We start from the raw sequence: 17,226 nt of genomic DNA, 5'->3' as shown, positions 1-17,226 counted from the left end.
CTATACATCCTTTAGAAAAAACAATGGAAGTCAAAGCAAAACTACCTTATGTTCCCACCAACAAGCATATAAGCTAACTTGCCATTTTCTTCCCTCCCTTTAGAATGACAGTGAACCTGAACTTCTTGGGCACTGTCCCTCCTCTTCTAAGACTTCACACTTCTCTTACATAAATCTTTCCTTCTTTCTCTGCATGGTCATTCCTTTAGCACACACACATGCACCAGTATCTACGATCTGGCTTTTGTAACACTGTTTGCCCCTGATTTTCCTTTTACCTCACTGCATTATTTCAGACCTCATACACATCTCAAATCCAACATAAAAGAACTCTGAATTTTACTGCTATCTTCTGTCTCATTACGCCCTCCAGTCTTTTCCATCTTGGTAAGTGGCACCATGATCCAAACAGTCGCTCTGGTCAGAAAACCTAATTCCTTCCTTTTCTTACCTCTCATATCTAATCCATCAGCAAGTTCTGTTGTGTCCAAAATATATTTCAAATCCATCCACTTCATCTTTACTGCCACCACTTTAATTTAGGTTATAACCAACTATTACATGATTAAAGAAAAAGCCTTCTAATCAGTCAAGTCTCTGAACAGCTAAATCAATATTAAAAAAAAGTGGATTACATTTACCCTTTAATTAAAACTTTTTGACAGTTTCACATTCCTTACTTTGACTCCACAAGATCTAATTCCTGCCTGTTTCTCCACCCTTATACAACTACTTCAGCAATATTCTTGGAGAAGTCCAAGTTCCTCCAGTCTGAAGGGTCTTTACCAGTGTGTTCCTTCAGTCTGAGGTGCTCTCCCTCTTCTCTTCAAAGAGTTAACTACCTGTTCTTTTATCTTCCTTTAAATGTCACCTTCTCAGACAGCAGGTCTCCCTCTCTTGAGCACTGACTGCTTACAGTACACATCACAGCTTGTAATTTTATCTTCTTTCTTTCCTCACCAGAACTTAAGTGGCTGCAACCAAGTTTTTACATTATTTAAATAGCACTTTCTATGTGTTAGGCAATGTGGTTTTAGATACAAAAGTAGGCAGTGCCCCTGCTTTCAAGGCTCTTAAAGTCTCAAACTTTAAGACAGAGCCAAAGACACACCTGGGTCGAGCTCTTAAGAATCTGTCCTCTTGGGATGGGGTTGTGGGTCAATGGTAACGAGTGCTTGCATAGCACACATGAGGCACTGGGTCTGAACCCCAGCACTACATAAAAATAAACAAATAAAATAAAGGTATTGTGTCTACCTACAACTAAAAAAAATTAAAAAAAAAAAAAAAAAAAAGAATCTGTTCTCTTAACCACTCAATTATACTGCCACTTTAACATTAGGACATTGAGAGGTGAGGAGAGCAACAATATAATTAATAGTCGTTCATGTGCTAATGGAAACTAAGGCTTAGAGAGGTTAAGTAATCTGCCCAAAGTAGCACAGATAGACATTTGAGAGATTAAATACAATCATGAGCAAGATTAAATACAATCATGAGTAATGGTATAGAAATGTAGAGGAACAGTCAATGAACAGAAGAATCCAGTTTGAATAGGTAGGGCAAAGAGGAAAAGCTAGTCCGGCATGGTGGTACATGCTTTGTAATCCCTGTGACTCTCGAGGCTGAAGCAGGAGGATCAAGGCCAGCCTCAGCAACTTAGCAAGGCCCTAAGCAACTCAGAAAGATCCCGTCTCAAAATAAAATATAAAGAGGGTTAGAGAAATCAGGTGTGGTGGCACATGCCTGTAATCCCAGAGGCACAGTGGTATCTTATTGTTTTTTATTTGCATCCCCCCATGAGATGATGTAGAATAGCAGGAGGATCACAAGTTCAAAGCCAGCCTCAGCAAAAGCAAGGCACTAAGCAACTCGGCAAGACCCTGTCTCTAAAGAAAGTTTAAAATAGGGCTGGGGATGTGGCTCAGTGGTTGAGTGCACCTGAGTTCAATCACTGGTACCACCAAAAAAAAGCGGGGAGTGAGTGGAGTTAGGGATATGGCTCAGTGGTTATGTGCCTCTGGGTTCAATTCATGGTACCAAAAAAAAAGAGGAAAAGCTGGTGACAAGACTGGAAAAGTATATTATTAGTATAAAGGCACCAGTCGGTCATTCAGTAATTATTTACTGAGCAACAATTATGTGCCCAAAGAAGTCTAAACTCTAGATAAACAAGGGTGACCAATACCAAGTCTCACCGAGATGATAATCTATTGAGGGAAGTCAAGAAGAAAAAACAAAAATCACAATTCAGGAGTATACATATTACAGAAGGAACAACAGAGTGCTAAGTTAACACAGAAAGATGGCACCCAGTTCACTGCAAGGAGTTAAGGAAAAGTTTCTCAACTACAGAGAGTTCTAGGCTCTTACAGAGTTTAGAAGAAGAGAGGGATTTGCAAGTATATAGTCCAAAAAGGCGGGGGAGAACAAGAAAGATCAACTCAAGAGAGGATCTATACTTACTAACCCCATCAAGGAACTAGAATTTCCTACTTACAGTTTCTTAAGTCACGTTCACCTATTAGAAACTCACCTAACCAGGGCTGGGGAGATAGCTCAGTTGGTAGAGTGCCTGCCTCCTAAGCACAAGGCCCTGGGTTCAAACCCCAGCACCGCAAAAAAAAAAAAAAAAAACCACCTAACCAAAGAAAAGAACTGACTTGGAGGCTGCAGGGATTAAAAAAAGCAGGCTAACCAGTTAAAGGTAAAAGAGAAGGACTGAATGTAGATGTGACAGTGTGCGTGAGAGAGAAGCAATGCTAACTGTGAGATAATTAGACAAATATTTGCAATAAGATTTATCTGATAAAGGACTATTATCCAAAATATACAAAGAACCCTTAAAACTCATCAAGGAAAATAACCAACTTGATTTAAAATTGGGCAATGACCTTAAGAGACATCAAAGATACACAGATGGCAAACAGCATATGAAAAGTATTCTACATCACACCTCATGGGGGGGATGCAAATTAAAAAAGATACCACAATGCACTTATAAGGATGGTCAAAACTAGCAAGGATGTAGAGTAATAGGAATTCTCATTCATTGCTGGTGAGAATGCAAAAAGGTACAGTCATTTTGGAAGATAGTTTGGCAGTTTCTTAATAACATACTTTTATTATATGTTCCAGGAATTATACTCCTTGCCATTTACCCAAAGGAGTTGGAAACTTAATTCCATACAAAAGCACGTGGATATTTACAGCAATGTAATTCATAATTGCCAAAACTTGAGAGCAACCAAGATGTCCTCCAGTAGGTGAATAAACTGTGGTACAGCTAGACAATCGAGTGTTATTCAGCATTTAAATAAGTTTTTTAGCCATGTAAACACATGGAGAGCTCCACCCCACCAACTCAGGAGGTTAAGGCAGGAAGACCACAAATTCAAGGCCAGCCTGGTCAACCCTGCCTCAAAAATAAAAATAAAATGTGTTGGGGACATAGCTCAGTGACAGAATGCCCCAGGGTTTAATCCCCAGTACTATTCAAACAAAAAGACATGAAGGCTGGGAGCAGTGATGCAGGCCTGTTATTCCAGTAACTCCATAAGCTCAGGCTAGAGAATCACAAATTCAGGCCAGCCTCAGCAACTTAGACCCTGTCTCAAAAAGAGCTGGGGATGTAACTCAAGAGAACAGCACCTCTGGGTTCAATCTCCAGGACCACAAAAAAAGGACACTTAAAATACATATTGCTAAGTGAAAGAAGTCAATTTGAAAAGGCCACACACTGTACAATTCCAACACTCTGCAAAAGGCAAAACTATGATGACAATAAAAAGATTAGTGGTTAGAAGGGTGAAGAGGTGCGATTTTTAGAACAGTAAAACCTGAATGTTTTCACAAATTGTGTTCATCTCATTATGTTAGTCCAAATCCATAAAATGTATACCACCAAGAGTGAATCCTAAACTATGAATGCTGAGTAATAATTATGTATCAGTGTAGATTAAATGATTATAATAAATGTACCATCTCTGGTAAAGGGGCAGGGACTAAATGGGAAACTTTGGTATTCTGCTCAATTTGCTAAGAACCTATAGGTACTCTTGAAAGTCAATTTTAAAAAAGTGTACAAGAGAATTTACAGGTCTACAATATAGCCAGTAGAGAAATAAGCCAGTTGTGGTGGAGCTTGCCCAAAATCCCTTTGACTCAGGAGACTGAGACAGAAGAATTCGGAAGTGCAAGGACGGTCTCAGCAACTTAGGAAGAACCTGTCTCAAATCTAAAAACAAACAAACAAACAACAAAAAACATGGGGATGTAGCTGCTCAGTGGTAAAGCACCACTGAGTTCAACCTCCAGAACCAAACTGAAAAAGCAATCTAATAGTCCTTAGCATATAGACAGTTGTAGGGTAGGAAACGAGTCCTACATTGAACAGTAAATATAGGATATAGGAATAAAAAAACAATTTCTGCCCTATGTAGTATCAGATGTTCTTCTACCCCTAGCCATAAAAACCAAATCATTAAAATGTACTAGAAATACTATTTAAAAGAACTACTCTTAAGAATACTTATTGTAGCTGGACCCAGTGGCACATGCCTGTAATCTCAGAGGCTTAGGAGGCTGAGGCAGGAGGATCTCGAGTTCAAAGCCAACCTCAGCAAAAGCAAGGCACTAAGCGACTCAGGGAGACCCTGTCTCTTAATAAAATACAAAATAGAGCTGGGGACGTGGCCCAATGGTCCAGTGCCCCTGAGTTCAATTCCCAGGACCCCCCCACAAAAAAAACTCATTTAATACAATGTAAACAGTCACCTAAAGCTTTGTAAAGTTATTAAATTTACTTTCTTCCTCTCATTATATAACATCAGTTTCAAAACATCTTATTCACTGAAAATTAAATCCTATATTATTAACAAAGATAGTTTATTTCCTTTGTAACTCCCCTGCCACCCGCAGTACTGGGGACTGAATCAGGAAGGCTGAGCTATATTCCCAAGCCTTTTTATATTTTATTTTGAAACAAGGTCTTCTCACTAAGCTTCATAGGCTGCCTCGGAACTTTTGAGCCTCCTGCCTCAGCCTCCTGAGGAGCTGGGATTACAGGTATAAGTCACCACACCCAGATCTTTTAATTTTAACTTATTATTATTATTATTATTGTTATTATTGTGCTGGGGATTGAACCCAGGGCCTTGTGCATGCAAGGTACGCACGCTACCAACTGAGCTATATCCCCAGCCCCTAATATTATTTTTTAATCACATAGTAAGAAAGGTCCACAGTAATTCTGTAATAATTTCCTAAGCCAGGTGTGGTGGCACACACCTGTAATGCCAGCAACTCTATAGAGGCTGAGGCTGGAGGGCTCACAAGTTCAAGGCCAGTCTCAGCAATTTACCTAGGTCCTAAACAACTTAGTGAAACCCTGTCTCAAAATACAAAATGAGAAGGGTTAAGGATGTGGCTCAGTAGTGCCTCTGGGTTCAATCCCCAGTACAAAAAAAAAAACAAAAACAAAAACAAAAAATTTCCTGAGATGAGGGACATTAAGATGTAAATTAAACAGATGTGAACTGAATTACATTTGCTTCTAAATTTGTATTTTGTAAAACACTTACCATGAGTTAACAGTTCTATATCCATACTGTATTTCAGTTTAAAATATGAACTGTTACTAAACTATGCTAGAAAGATGTCAAAGGGGTCATTTAAACCATTTCTATAGTATATATAAAGAAAACTTTTGTGCAAACTAGAGAAAAAATTCTGAACAGAATAGCTAACTTTCCAGATTAAAGAATTTCATATCTTTATTTAAATTCACAGAATGAAAAAGTACACAACCAATTTGTATAACCAACTTTGAGTCTCAAAATCTACCAGTCAGAAAGTTCTAACAGTTAACCAAAATCCTTTCCACCATATTTTGGGTCAATAACTCCCTCATAAAGTTACACGTCTGTAATCCCAGCAGCTCAGGAGACTGAGAGGAGGATTTAAATTCAAGGCCCTAAGCAACTTAGAGAGACCCTGTCTCAAAATAAAAAACAAAGGGGGTTGGGGATGTAGCTCAGTGGCAAAACACCCCTGGATTCAATTCCCATTACAAAAAAAAAAAAAGTTAACCATTACATTTGTCACTTTACACTTTGCTCTTCAGTATCTTCTAAAGAAGACAGTGACACCATAGACACCTAATGCTCAATTAAAGGAACTCAATGTTCCACTTTTCCAAGTTAGTTAACTGAAGCCTATGAAGGTGAACTGATCCATAAATTTAAAACTGCTAAAAGGAAACTTCAATTTTAATCAATTTGACTTTCTAAATTCCAGACCCTACAAAATCCATTCAAATCTGCCACCATGCAATATCCAAAAATCACCTCAGAAGGTATATCAACTGACCATTTAAAATCTCCTTTTCGACAAAATACAGAGAAAACCCAACACGAATGATTTATAACATGATTTCACAAATTCCAGTCTATGCACTTCCAACATATCCATCAAACCTATTTATTTATTTAGATAACCTATTTATTTATTTACTTATTTTTGGTACTGAGGACTGAATCCAGAGGCTTTACCACTGAGCCACATATGGCCTTGCTAAATTGCTGAGGTTAACCTCGAACTTGCCATCCTCCTGCCTCAACATCCCCAGACACTAGGATTACAGGCATCCATAACCTCTTTAGTTATCAAACAACAGCCCTAGCATTAAGCATTTGTTGAGCACATACTATGGGCCTACCAATGATCTAAACACTCGAGCTATTTTCATCTCAATTCTCAACAATACTTGAAGTACTGTCATTACACCCATTTTGCAGATAAGGAAAACGAAATACGAAAGGTTAAGTTTATTGCCCAAGGTCACAAACCGGTGGGACAGGACTGGGATCAAAGGGGACAATCTGACTTCAAAGCCAGTGTTCCCAACACTTAACTTATGAAGAGTTAACAATTTACCCCTGAGAGCCGCAAGAAATGGTGAATGTTCAACTGCTAAGGAACGGACAAACCACAGTTCTAATATCCATGTTCCTGACTTTGACAAATAAACTATACAAACTGGTTTTCCTAACACAAATTGGGACTTTCTTGAATGTCAGAACACACACATTCTACATCTTTCCAGGAAGAGAGCAAAGAAAAACCTGAGAATGGATATGGTCCAGGTTATCAACATTCCTAAGTTATACATCTGGAAGAGTCGAGAAAGGACCCCACAGCTCGACGAAGGAAGCCGAGGAAAAGGAATTATAATAAAAAGCCGCCTTAGCAAGTCGTTCACGCGCTCTCCTAATGACATAAACAAGGGAGGAGGCTGCATTCTTCACACTGCACAATGAAGGCTCAGGCGGAGCGAAAGGCAGAACGCAGCAACACCAGCACGGCTCCGGCCCGGGGTCGGGGGCAAGGAGCGAAGACCAAGGACGGCCGCGGCGCCCCGCGCGGCCCCAGCCTCGGGGCGCAGCGGGGAGGGGCTGGAGGAAGGGCCGGCGGCTGCCCGCACTCAGCTGACCTCCGCCATGTTGGCCGCACACCCCGGGACCCTCCACAACAAAGGCCGGCACCAGGACGCGGGGCGCGCCGGGCACCTCCCCCGGCCGAGCTTGCCTCCAGGCGCGCGGGGGCCCGGACGCCGTCGAGGCCCTTCCCCAGCCCCGCCGCGCCGCGCCGGGCCCACCCCCACCGCGGCCCCGCCGGGCCCGGGGCGCAGGGGGCGGGGGCGGGGGCGAGCGGCGGCAGCGGCCGGCAGGGGAGGGGCGGGGGGCGGCGCTCGGCGGTCGGGCGGCCGGGCTCCGGCCGAGACAAAGGCGCCGCCGCGCCGGGGACTGCCCCCGTCTCGGCCCTGACCGTGCGACCCGACCCGGCCAGGCCCGGCCTCCCCGCCGCCATTACCGGGTCTGGGAACCCTCCTCCCGGAGAGCCCCTCACGGTCGGCTCCTCCCTCCAGGTCGGGCCCCACTTACCTGTGGGCGGAGAGCGCGCCTCGGACCCCGGTCCTGGCTTAAACGCGCTCCGTCGCCAACCGCTGCCACCGCGGGCAGCGCCACCGCCTCTCCCCCGCGCCGAGACCGACGGGACACCCCGGGCCGCCGCCGCCGCTCGAGAGCGCGCCCCGCCACGGTCGCCACGGCTCCCCCCTAGCCGCCGCCGCCGCCGCCGTTTCGCGCGTCCTCGAGCCCGCCGCGCGCTCCCGCTAAATACCACACACTGCGGCGGCCGCCATGAGGAGGCGCGGCCCCGCGCACTGGGAGCCCCGAGGGGGCGGGGCCTCCCGTGGGCGCGCAGGCGCAGAAGCGCTGGCGCGGCCGGCGGCGGCCTGGGCGTCTCGTACGAACCTCGCGGAGCCAGTCTCGCAGGGCGGCGGTTGGCCCTGCGGCTCTTGGGTTACTGTGGCTGTGCCCGCACACCGCTCTCTCAGCAAATTCTGGCACGTAACGCTTTTCTCCACAACCGTACCGGCTACGGGAAATGGGAGCTCGCATGCCTGCTTGCCGGGTCAGGGGCCGTTGCTTTCTCGCCCCCGGCTGCGCTTTGTTTCCCGGGTCCCAGGACCTCCTTCCCCGTCCGCAGGGTTAGTCTTGCGCCAGTGGCATCCCGGACGCGGCCCCGGACCCCAGACAAGGCTGCCGGTTGCTATTTATGGCTCCTCCAGTTGTGTTGACTCGTTTTTAACAGCGCCTCTATGAGCCCTTAAACTCCCTTCTTTCCGAAAGCAGAGACCGGCTGCCCTGGCCACCGACCCCACTTCCTTAGGAGAAGAGGTCCAAGCCTCTTGTTTTGAGAGGATCTTCAGCAAAAGCAGGACCTATTTTTAAACGCTTATTTAACTAAAAAGTGACTAGTGGGAAGCTCACCTTTTCCTTTGCGTCCTCACTCATCTAGAAGTTCCCATTTAGGAACTATGTGGTGTGCTGCTTGAAGTAAATTTAAAAAAAGAAAGAAAACACCACGATTCTTTGATGGATGCAGTGAACAAATGCTAGTGCCTAAGCCACTTTACAAACCCTGATTCCTATATAAAACCTATAAAAAATGTGAAAACAAAAAAGTCCTTATATGAAATTTTAGAAACCAATGAATCCCCATCATATACGACCTCCCCACAATCAGCAAATCTCTCGACGAGAAATTTTTTTGAGGACACAAGTTTCTGCTCACAAGCTGAAGGCAGAGAATCAGTTATCTTAGGTACTAATGCAAGCTGCTCAGCATATTTGTATGGTCTGTGCCTGTATTGCTACTTGGACTTCTGTCCTTAACCTAATATTTTGTTTATTGTAGCTGCTGTCTCCATCTGGGACCGTTAGCACATCCAAACAATGTTTCTTGAGGTTGGAAAAGTAAAAGATTTTTTAAAAAGGTGTTCCTAGCCACAAGCATTATATACTACTAATGTGTTGGTCCCTAAAGCTCAAAAGTCAGTTGCACACTTGGGTGCTTTTATGTAGGTCCAACAGTTACAGATTCTCATTCATTTCTCATTCATTTCTTCACCAACATATTGACAGAGGGATTCTAAGATGTTCTGTCATACACTGTGCTTGGTCATAAAGATTGTCTAATGAAGTCCCCATAGAAGGTTCTGAGACTACAGAACCACTGTCCCTGCATTTACATAATACATTTAGCCTAGTAGGAGACAAAAATGCTAATCAGTGCCGTAGATTAAATGTATCACTGCGGCTCAGGTACAAAAAAGAGCAAAAGAAAAGGTGCCTGGTACTAAGAAAGTGTGAACAGGACAGGGGACCAGGTAGAGAACTATAAGGATTAGAAGGAATTAACCAGAGTGGAGTCAATGGAAAGTGGAGAACCTGAAGAGGAAAAGCACTATATGATGTGAAGCCTGCCTAGTCCAAGAACTGAAACAAAACAACAAAGAACACCACTGTGGATTTTTGTATTTGTTTTCTTTTGTCTTTGAGGGCTGGGGAAAGAGGACTCAGGGGAGAGGATGGAGGGGATAAAGCCCTGGGATGCAGCCCAGACTGTGGTGCAAAGAAGTCAGTGGGGCTCAGAGAAGGCTGAGCTTTGTGGGCAAGTTACCCAAGTGTCCTAAAACAATACTAATTAGGCTGGTGAAGTCAAGAAAGGATTCACTGAAGCTGTTTTAACTAGGTGTGGGTTAAGGGGTGGGAGTTTTCCACATGAAGAAGGAAAGACTTTCTAAGCAGAAGGGATATTCAAAAAGGGACAATCACCCAAAAGAATGGTGTGTCCAAGACTTAATGGAATTGGCAGGGGGGACAAAAAGACTAATGGGGAGAAGACAAACAAGAACAGGTCTATCCAGACAGGACATGAAGGCCTGAACTGGAGAAGTAGCCACAGAAATGAAGAAGGGGCCTTGAAGAGATAGATGATCTGGGGTGAATCAAGTGGATTTCAAGAGGGTCTGATGTATACCTGATAATGACAAAAATGTAGGAATAGTGTTAGCTACCTCTTTTTTTGTGTGTGCTAGGATTAAACCCAGGGGTGATTTACCACTGCTCTATAGCCCAGCCCTTTTTATTTTTTATGTTGAGACAGAGTCTTGCCAAGTTCTTTAGGGTCTCATTAAGTTACTGAGGCTGGTTTTGAAATTGGGATCCTCCTGCCTCAGCCTCCTGAGTCACTGGGCTTATGGGTGTGTACCACCAGGCCCAGTGTAGCTGCTATTTTTAAGCAACTACCCTGTGCCAGACACATGCATTACTTCATCAATCCTCACTACCTGTAGTAATTGCCATTATCATTCCCATTTGAACTTGAGGCACAATTTGAATTGAGGCACAAAAACATTAAGGAACTTGCTTAACATGTGGCAACACAGTGGCAAGAGCCAGGATTCAAACCCAAACCCAGCTTCATTGCTCTACTCTGTTGTGAGATTTCTAGCTAGACTAATGGTGAAGGACAGGGAGCCCAGCAGGAGGCCCGATAAATTCTTCAGAGGTAGTAGGTGAGAAGTGCCTGGGGCAAATGCAGAAAGCATCTGGAATTAGGGACCCAGAATTTAGGAAGGAGACCATAGATCACTGTGTCGTGAAGAGGCCGGTTTTCTGGATCACTTGGAACAAAGGGTCCTAATGGGTGAACTAATTTAAATGAATGCCTTATGGAAAACCAATAAGGGTTCATTTTGAAGCCAACATTTTGAGGTTTGTCCATAGATTTGTCCATTATGATTATGGCATAACTACATGTTACAAAAATGAATCATGGGATTTTTTTTTTTTTTTAAGTAAAATAAAACTTTGATCTCGACTAGCTGCCAGACTAAATAAAAGAGGTTGACAAGTCAGGCACAGTGGCACACGTCTGTAGTCCTAGCTACTCGAGTGGGCTGAGGCAGATGGATCACTTAAGCACAGGAGTTCAGGCAAGCTTGGGCAACAGAAAGTGTTTGCTGTCTCTTTTAAAGAAAAAAATAATAATTTTGGCTGGGGAGGTAGCTGAATGGCAAAGCATTTGACTGACATGTACAGGGACCTGGGTTCAATCACCAGCACGGGGAGAAAAAAAAAAAGTCGACATGAATCTGAAGCTGATACATTCAGAGATGCTAATGAAAACATTTAGTGGTATCATATTTCACTATTAGGTCCAAACTGTAAAGGAAAATAATAAGCATAATCAAAATTATCCTTGAAAATCCCTTCAATTGCCCATAAATTACAATATACGCCATTTTGTTTTTATAGTTCCAGTATAAATGTCCAGCATGTGATAAATTTTACATACATAATACATGATTGTATGATATTCCTAGTTATACTATTTCAATTGCATTTTTTTCCCTCAAGTTTTAGGCGGAAGTTGCAATTCCTTTGTAAATGGCAACATCTAGAGTTGAGTTTCACTCCAGTGTGGAGGTAAACTTTCCATTCTCACAGGCAAAGGGCAGGGAGTAGCCATATGGTCTTGACCTGAGTTATAACAAATGCTCTGGGAGAGAAGCAGCTCCGGCGTAGGATGTGGTGGTGTCCCCCACACCCCAGAATCTCCCATCCCCTCTACAGAGTAATTAAGAGAGACTACAGAGAACTTGCCAATGTGGCAAGTGGTGGCTCTAGACAACCCTGCTATGCCAAAGACAGATTTTGACCCCCAACCTTTATCCCATCTACCCAAAAACATTTTGTCCCTCTGAAAATGACAATACCTCTCCACTGTGACAGACACTGAGTTACCTTACAAGCAACTGGATTCCTTGAAGTTGCTGGGGTGAGTGGGACAGTATTCCTGGAAATGATCAGTGGCCAAGACCAATCTCTAAGTATCAGAGCTTTAAGTCAGCCCCAGAAGTAACTTCTGCCTCTGGAATTCGTGCCCTTGCTTTTGTTGGCTTGGTTTGTTCCTGCTGTCCTCTAGAAAAGTAAAAAATACTTTTCCTTCCTTCTCTCCCTTCTTTTTTAATACAAACTAATCAGCTTAAGTTCTCCTCAGTGAATGTTAATGAGATTTAGGAGGGACTTGATCTGATTGGGTTAATTCTGGTTGATTATTATGGGTAGGAAAAGAGGGCTGGGGATGTGGTTCAGTGGTAGAATGCCCCTGGGTTCAACCCCCAGTATCAAAAAAGAGAAAAGGAAAGAAAGGAAAGGAGAGGAGAGGAGGGGAGGGGAGGGGAGGAAAGGAAAGGAGAGGAGAAAAGAAAGAAATTTAAAGAATGTGCTGTATACCCTGTAGCCCTACTGTGGGGTAATTAAATATCCTTTTCTGAGCAGGAAGGAATTATGCTCCTATTACAACTAATCTACAGGAAAATACTGCTCTAATAAAATTTCAGAAAGGGTGATAAATCTTTTCAGGTCACATGGGGAGAATCATTTCAGGGTAGGGAGGCTCTCTAATCCCCTCAAACCATATCAAATGGCAATTCATCCATTCCAAGGAAATCGAAAGTGCTGATCCTGTAACTGACCCACTGTAAATGATTGATCTTTCTCTTATGACTACAGCAGGCACTGATGGTTGTATCTTTGTTTTGGGGTTTTATGTGGATGCATATTAACTTTATATTTCACATAGGTCAGATCCCAACTCACTGGCATCTTCTGAAAAACAACTCTTCTTTCTATGATGCCTAGTAAGAGTTTATTAAGAGATGAAGTAGTACCAAGTAAAATAAATTCAAAGTTATTTTTGTTTGTTTGTTTTTTGGTACTTTACCTCTGAACTACATCCCCAGCCCATTTTTTATTTTTTTATTTTGAAACAGGATCTCACTAAGTTGTTTAGAACCTTACTAAGTTGCTGAGACTGGCCTTGAACTTACTATCTCTTACATCAGCTTTCTGAGTAACTGGGATCACAGGTGTGCACCGGTTTTACATTATCGATCCATTGATCCATTACTATTTTTCTTCAGAAAATCGTAGGTTTATCATTGATCCAGATTTTTAACATCTGAACTACGTTTCCAAAATTATATATTACTATGTTTTGCCTTGTTTTTCGTGGTACTGCAGATTGAACGTAGGGTCGCTCTACCACTGAACTATGTCCCCAGCCCCTTTTTCTTTATTTTTTATTTTGAGACAAGCTCTCACTTGTTGCTGAGACTGGTTTCAACTTTTGATCCTCTTGCCTCAGCCTCCCAAGTAGATGGGATAACAGGTGTGAGCATCCACACCCGGCTATCACTCTTTCAGTGTTCAGCCCGAGAAAGACACGTACATGTGTACTCCATCTTTCTCCCACATCCCCTTACATGACTATGTTTATACTGCTCCATAAATTAAAAAGCACTCTGCACAACTATCTAGCTAGGTTGGGGGCACTCCAGAGTATTTCATCTAAGAAAGATGATTTTCAACCACTGAGTACAATGGCGCACACCTATAATCCCAGCAACTCCGGAGCATGAGGCAGGAGGGTCACAAGTATAAGACAAGTCTTAACAATTTGGCAAGGCCCTAAGCAACTTAGCAAGGCCTTGTCTCTAAATAAATAAATAAATTGATAGATAAATAAATAAATAAGGTTGGAATATAACTCGGTGGTGAAAGCACCCCTGGTTCAATCTCCAGTACCAAAAAACACAAAACAAAAAGCATATGAGGGCTGGGGAGATAGCTCGGTCGGTAGAGTGCTTACCTTGCAAGCAGAAGGCCCTGGGTTCGATCCCCAGCACCGCAAAAAAAAAAAAAAAAAAAGCATATGAATTCAAATCTTATGTATATACATCTCAGACATATAAAATTCTAACCTCCACATCCTCCCTTCAATACAACATTACAATGCTTTGGTAACTTTCCAAATGCTTCCCAAAAACTCGAGCCCTCACCTCACTTAGTATGACACCTCCCTCCAAGCAGTCACCAGTGCTCTTTTCTCAAAGCACAGACCCACCTTTGTGAAGTTCCTGCCTCGCTGCTGCTTTAATCACTAACTTTCTGCATGGGTCTTTCCAATCCCTGAATTTTTGGAAAGTCCATTTTTTTCAAATTTCTCCTCCATCAAGCCTCTACTGGTTCACTGACTCACTTGAACAGTGAACATGTGATTCAAAACACAATGGCCGTCCTCTACAAACTCAAAGCATCCTGTCCTCTGCATGAATTAAAAAGCAATCCCAACCAGGTGTGGTGGCCCACACCTGTAATCCCAGCAATTTGGGAGACTGAGGCAGGAGGATTGCAAGTTCCAGCCAGTCTGGGCAATTTAGCAAGACCCAGTCTTAAAATAAAAATTAAAAAGGGATGTGGATGTAGCTCAGTGGTAGAGTGCCTCTGAGTTCAATCCCTAGTACTACCAAAAAAAAAAAAAATGTTGTAGAAGTAGCTTCCAGGATGAGAGACATATATGATTGCCTAGAACTAAACCCAACCCAGTAGAGATTTAAACAGATACTTTTGGTCTTGTGAACTGGACTGTTGTAAAATAATCATTGATGTTAAAACACATGGAAATCATATATGTGGTCTGTACTGGTTCAGCCAACTTTGACAGTGCAATTGGGATTTTTTTTTTTTTTTTAATGAGATCTTGCTATGTTGTCCAGGCTAGCCTTGAACTCATGATTTATGATCCTCTTGCCTCATCTGGCCTGTGCCACTGCACCCAGTTTGGGAATGCTTTTTCTTTTGTTGCAGAACTGGGGATTGAACTCAAGGGCCCTCTACTAGCACTGAGCTACATCTCCAGCTCTTTTAGTTTTGTTTTTTTTGTTTTTTGTTTTTTTTTTTTGAAACAGGGTTCTCACTAAATTCCCCAGAATGGCCTCCAATTTACAATCCTCCTACCTCGGCCTCCTGAGTCACTGAAATTACAGCCATGTGCCAAAATACTGAGCTGCTATCACCTTTTATGTCCAACAATGGATAAATATTTATCATGTATTTTAGGTGGATAGCTCTGGAGACAAATTACCATTCCCTTCAAAGCTTAGCTCTGCTGCTAGCCCTTTCTTGGCCTGAAACTGGCAAGTGCTGCTACCTCCTAAGTAGATTCCTTTCAGTTTTGCAAAGGAAAGCATGTCCCCAACATGTCAAATGTGCCTAAAGCAGAGCAGAAACAATGTTTTCTTTATCAGACACACCTGTTGCCAGTTATTCACTATCTGAGGTTGGCAAATGTGTTAAACAGCATCCAAAACAAATTCTCCCAAACATAGTGGAGAAGTTAGTGATAAATAATAAATCCAAGATTGAAAATTGGAATTAGCTGCAGAAAAATTCCCAACAGCCCAAGAGGTCAGGAAATGCATTAGCCCCTACCTGAAATTCTCCTTTAATAGCTTCGTGGTTCTTCGGAAGTAGGCAAGCAATCTACCACTGATATATAAATACCCCTAGCCCTTTTTTATTTCCACACCAGATCTCACTAAATTGCCCAGGCTGACCTTGAACTCAAGATTCCACCTACCTCAGCCTCTTAGGTAGCTGGGATTACAGGCAGCACCATTCATTTAGGTTTTTATGTACCTGCTGATCTGCGGAGTAGGTGGTGTTGACACTGACAACAGTAACTTTCCAATGTCAGTTTAGAGTCAACTGAAATGCATTCAGTATAATCCCTGCCCTACCACACACACACACACACACACACACACACACACACACACACACACTACTAATTTCCAGAGGAGCTAGAACTTTTTTCTTTCTTTCCTTTTCTCCCTCTCCCCACTTTTGGCATGCTCTCTTCCCCCTTTCTTCCCCCTTTCTTTCCTTTTATCTTTTTTTCTTCAGGATTAGAAATTGGATCCTTTACCACTGACCTACATTCCCTGCCCTTCTTATTTTTTGAGATAGGATCTTGCTAAATTGCCCAGGTTAGTCTCCAACTTGTAATACTCCCACCTCAGCCTCCCAAATCGCTGGGATTACAGGCATGCACCACAGTGCGTGGCCAGATTTTTCTTCATGGATGTCAATTTAGCTTTTTAAAAATTAAGTAATTCTTGAGCTCCCGTTACATGCCACCATGTGCACCTAGCCCAATGAAGGCAGGAGCATGTCACATTCAGCATTGTATTTCCTCTAAAGCCCAGCACAGTGCCTGACACATGAAGTGCCTGAACATCCAAGCATAGTAGAACATGCTTAGAATTCCAGTCACTCAGGAGGCCGAGAGAGGAGGAAGCCAGCCTCAGCGACTCAGCAAGACTCTGTCTTTAAAAAAGAAAGAAAAAGAAATACTGGTAGAGTGCCCCTGAATTCTTTCCCCAGTGCTGGAAGCCAGGGGCAGGGGTGATTGAACAAATTAAGAAATGTTAGATTAGGACTATGCCCTTAAAAGCTCTGGCTGTCTATGGACTCTATACGTAGTTTCTCTTTTAATATGTTTTCATTCCTTATTAGCAGATATTTGCCCTTTTTTCCAAAGTTTCTTAGAGGAAATAGTATTTATTGAACTCTTAACATGCTTAAGTTTATGGATTACCTAATTAAAAACTAACACAGGTGTAAAGTAAGCTTTGTTATCCCCCATCTTACAGATGAGGAAACTGAAACTCAGAGAGGATAAGTCACTTTCCCAAGGGCGCATATTAATAAGTGCTGAAGTGAAAGTTGGTGTCCAGGTCTGCCTGGCTCTGAAACCCTTGTTCTTTGCTCAGTGTCTGAGGCTCTTACAACTGGATTCTCTAAGTCCTTCTTGAGGATTTTTAAATTCACGATCTTCATTTTAATAATGCTAAAAGAATGGATAAAACACAAACGACTACCTGCAACTCTGTGTTAACTTAAAAATTAAGATACAAGTATAATATTTAGGGTTCAGTGGAGAGCACAGGAAGCATTAAAACAGTACTGA

General features: G+C 42.8%; 1 protein-coding gene across 3 annotated transcripts in view; it reads right to left on the bottom strand.

The window, feature by feature from the left end:
- The window catches only part of Siah1 (siah E3 ubiquitin protein ligase 1), a 30,164-nt gene extending 21,941 nt beyond the window's left edge, over positions 1-8,223 (bottom strand). Inside the window, exon 1 of one of the 3 annotated variants that reach the window (XM_047528664.1) lies at positions 7,944-8,223. The gene's annotated coding sequence lies outside the window, so the exon portion shown is untranslated. Of the gene's footprint in view, positions 1-7,124; positions 7,146-7,492; positions 7,630-7,943 lie in introns of those variants that run through there. The other 2 variants (XM_047528666.1, XM_047528670.1) reach the window with 2 other exon arrangements.
- Positions 8,224-17,226: the final 9,003 nt, after the last annotated feature.

This window comes from Sciurus carolinensis, chromosome 16 (assembly GCF_902686445.1).
Source record: "Sciurus carolinensis chromosome 16, mSciCar1.2, whole genome shotgun sequence".
NCBI classification, from domain to species: Eukaryota; Metazoa; Chordata; class Mammalia; order Rodentia; family Sciuridae; genus Sciurus; species Sciurus carolinensis.
Note: the sequence above shows the minus strand (reverse complement) of the source record. Positions and strands in the feature narration are given on the sequence as shown.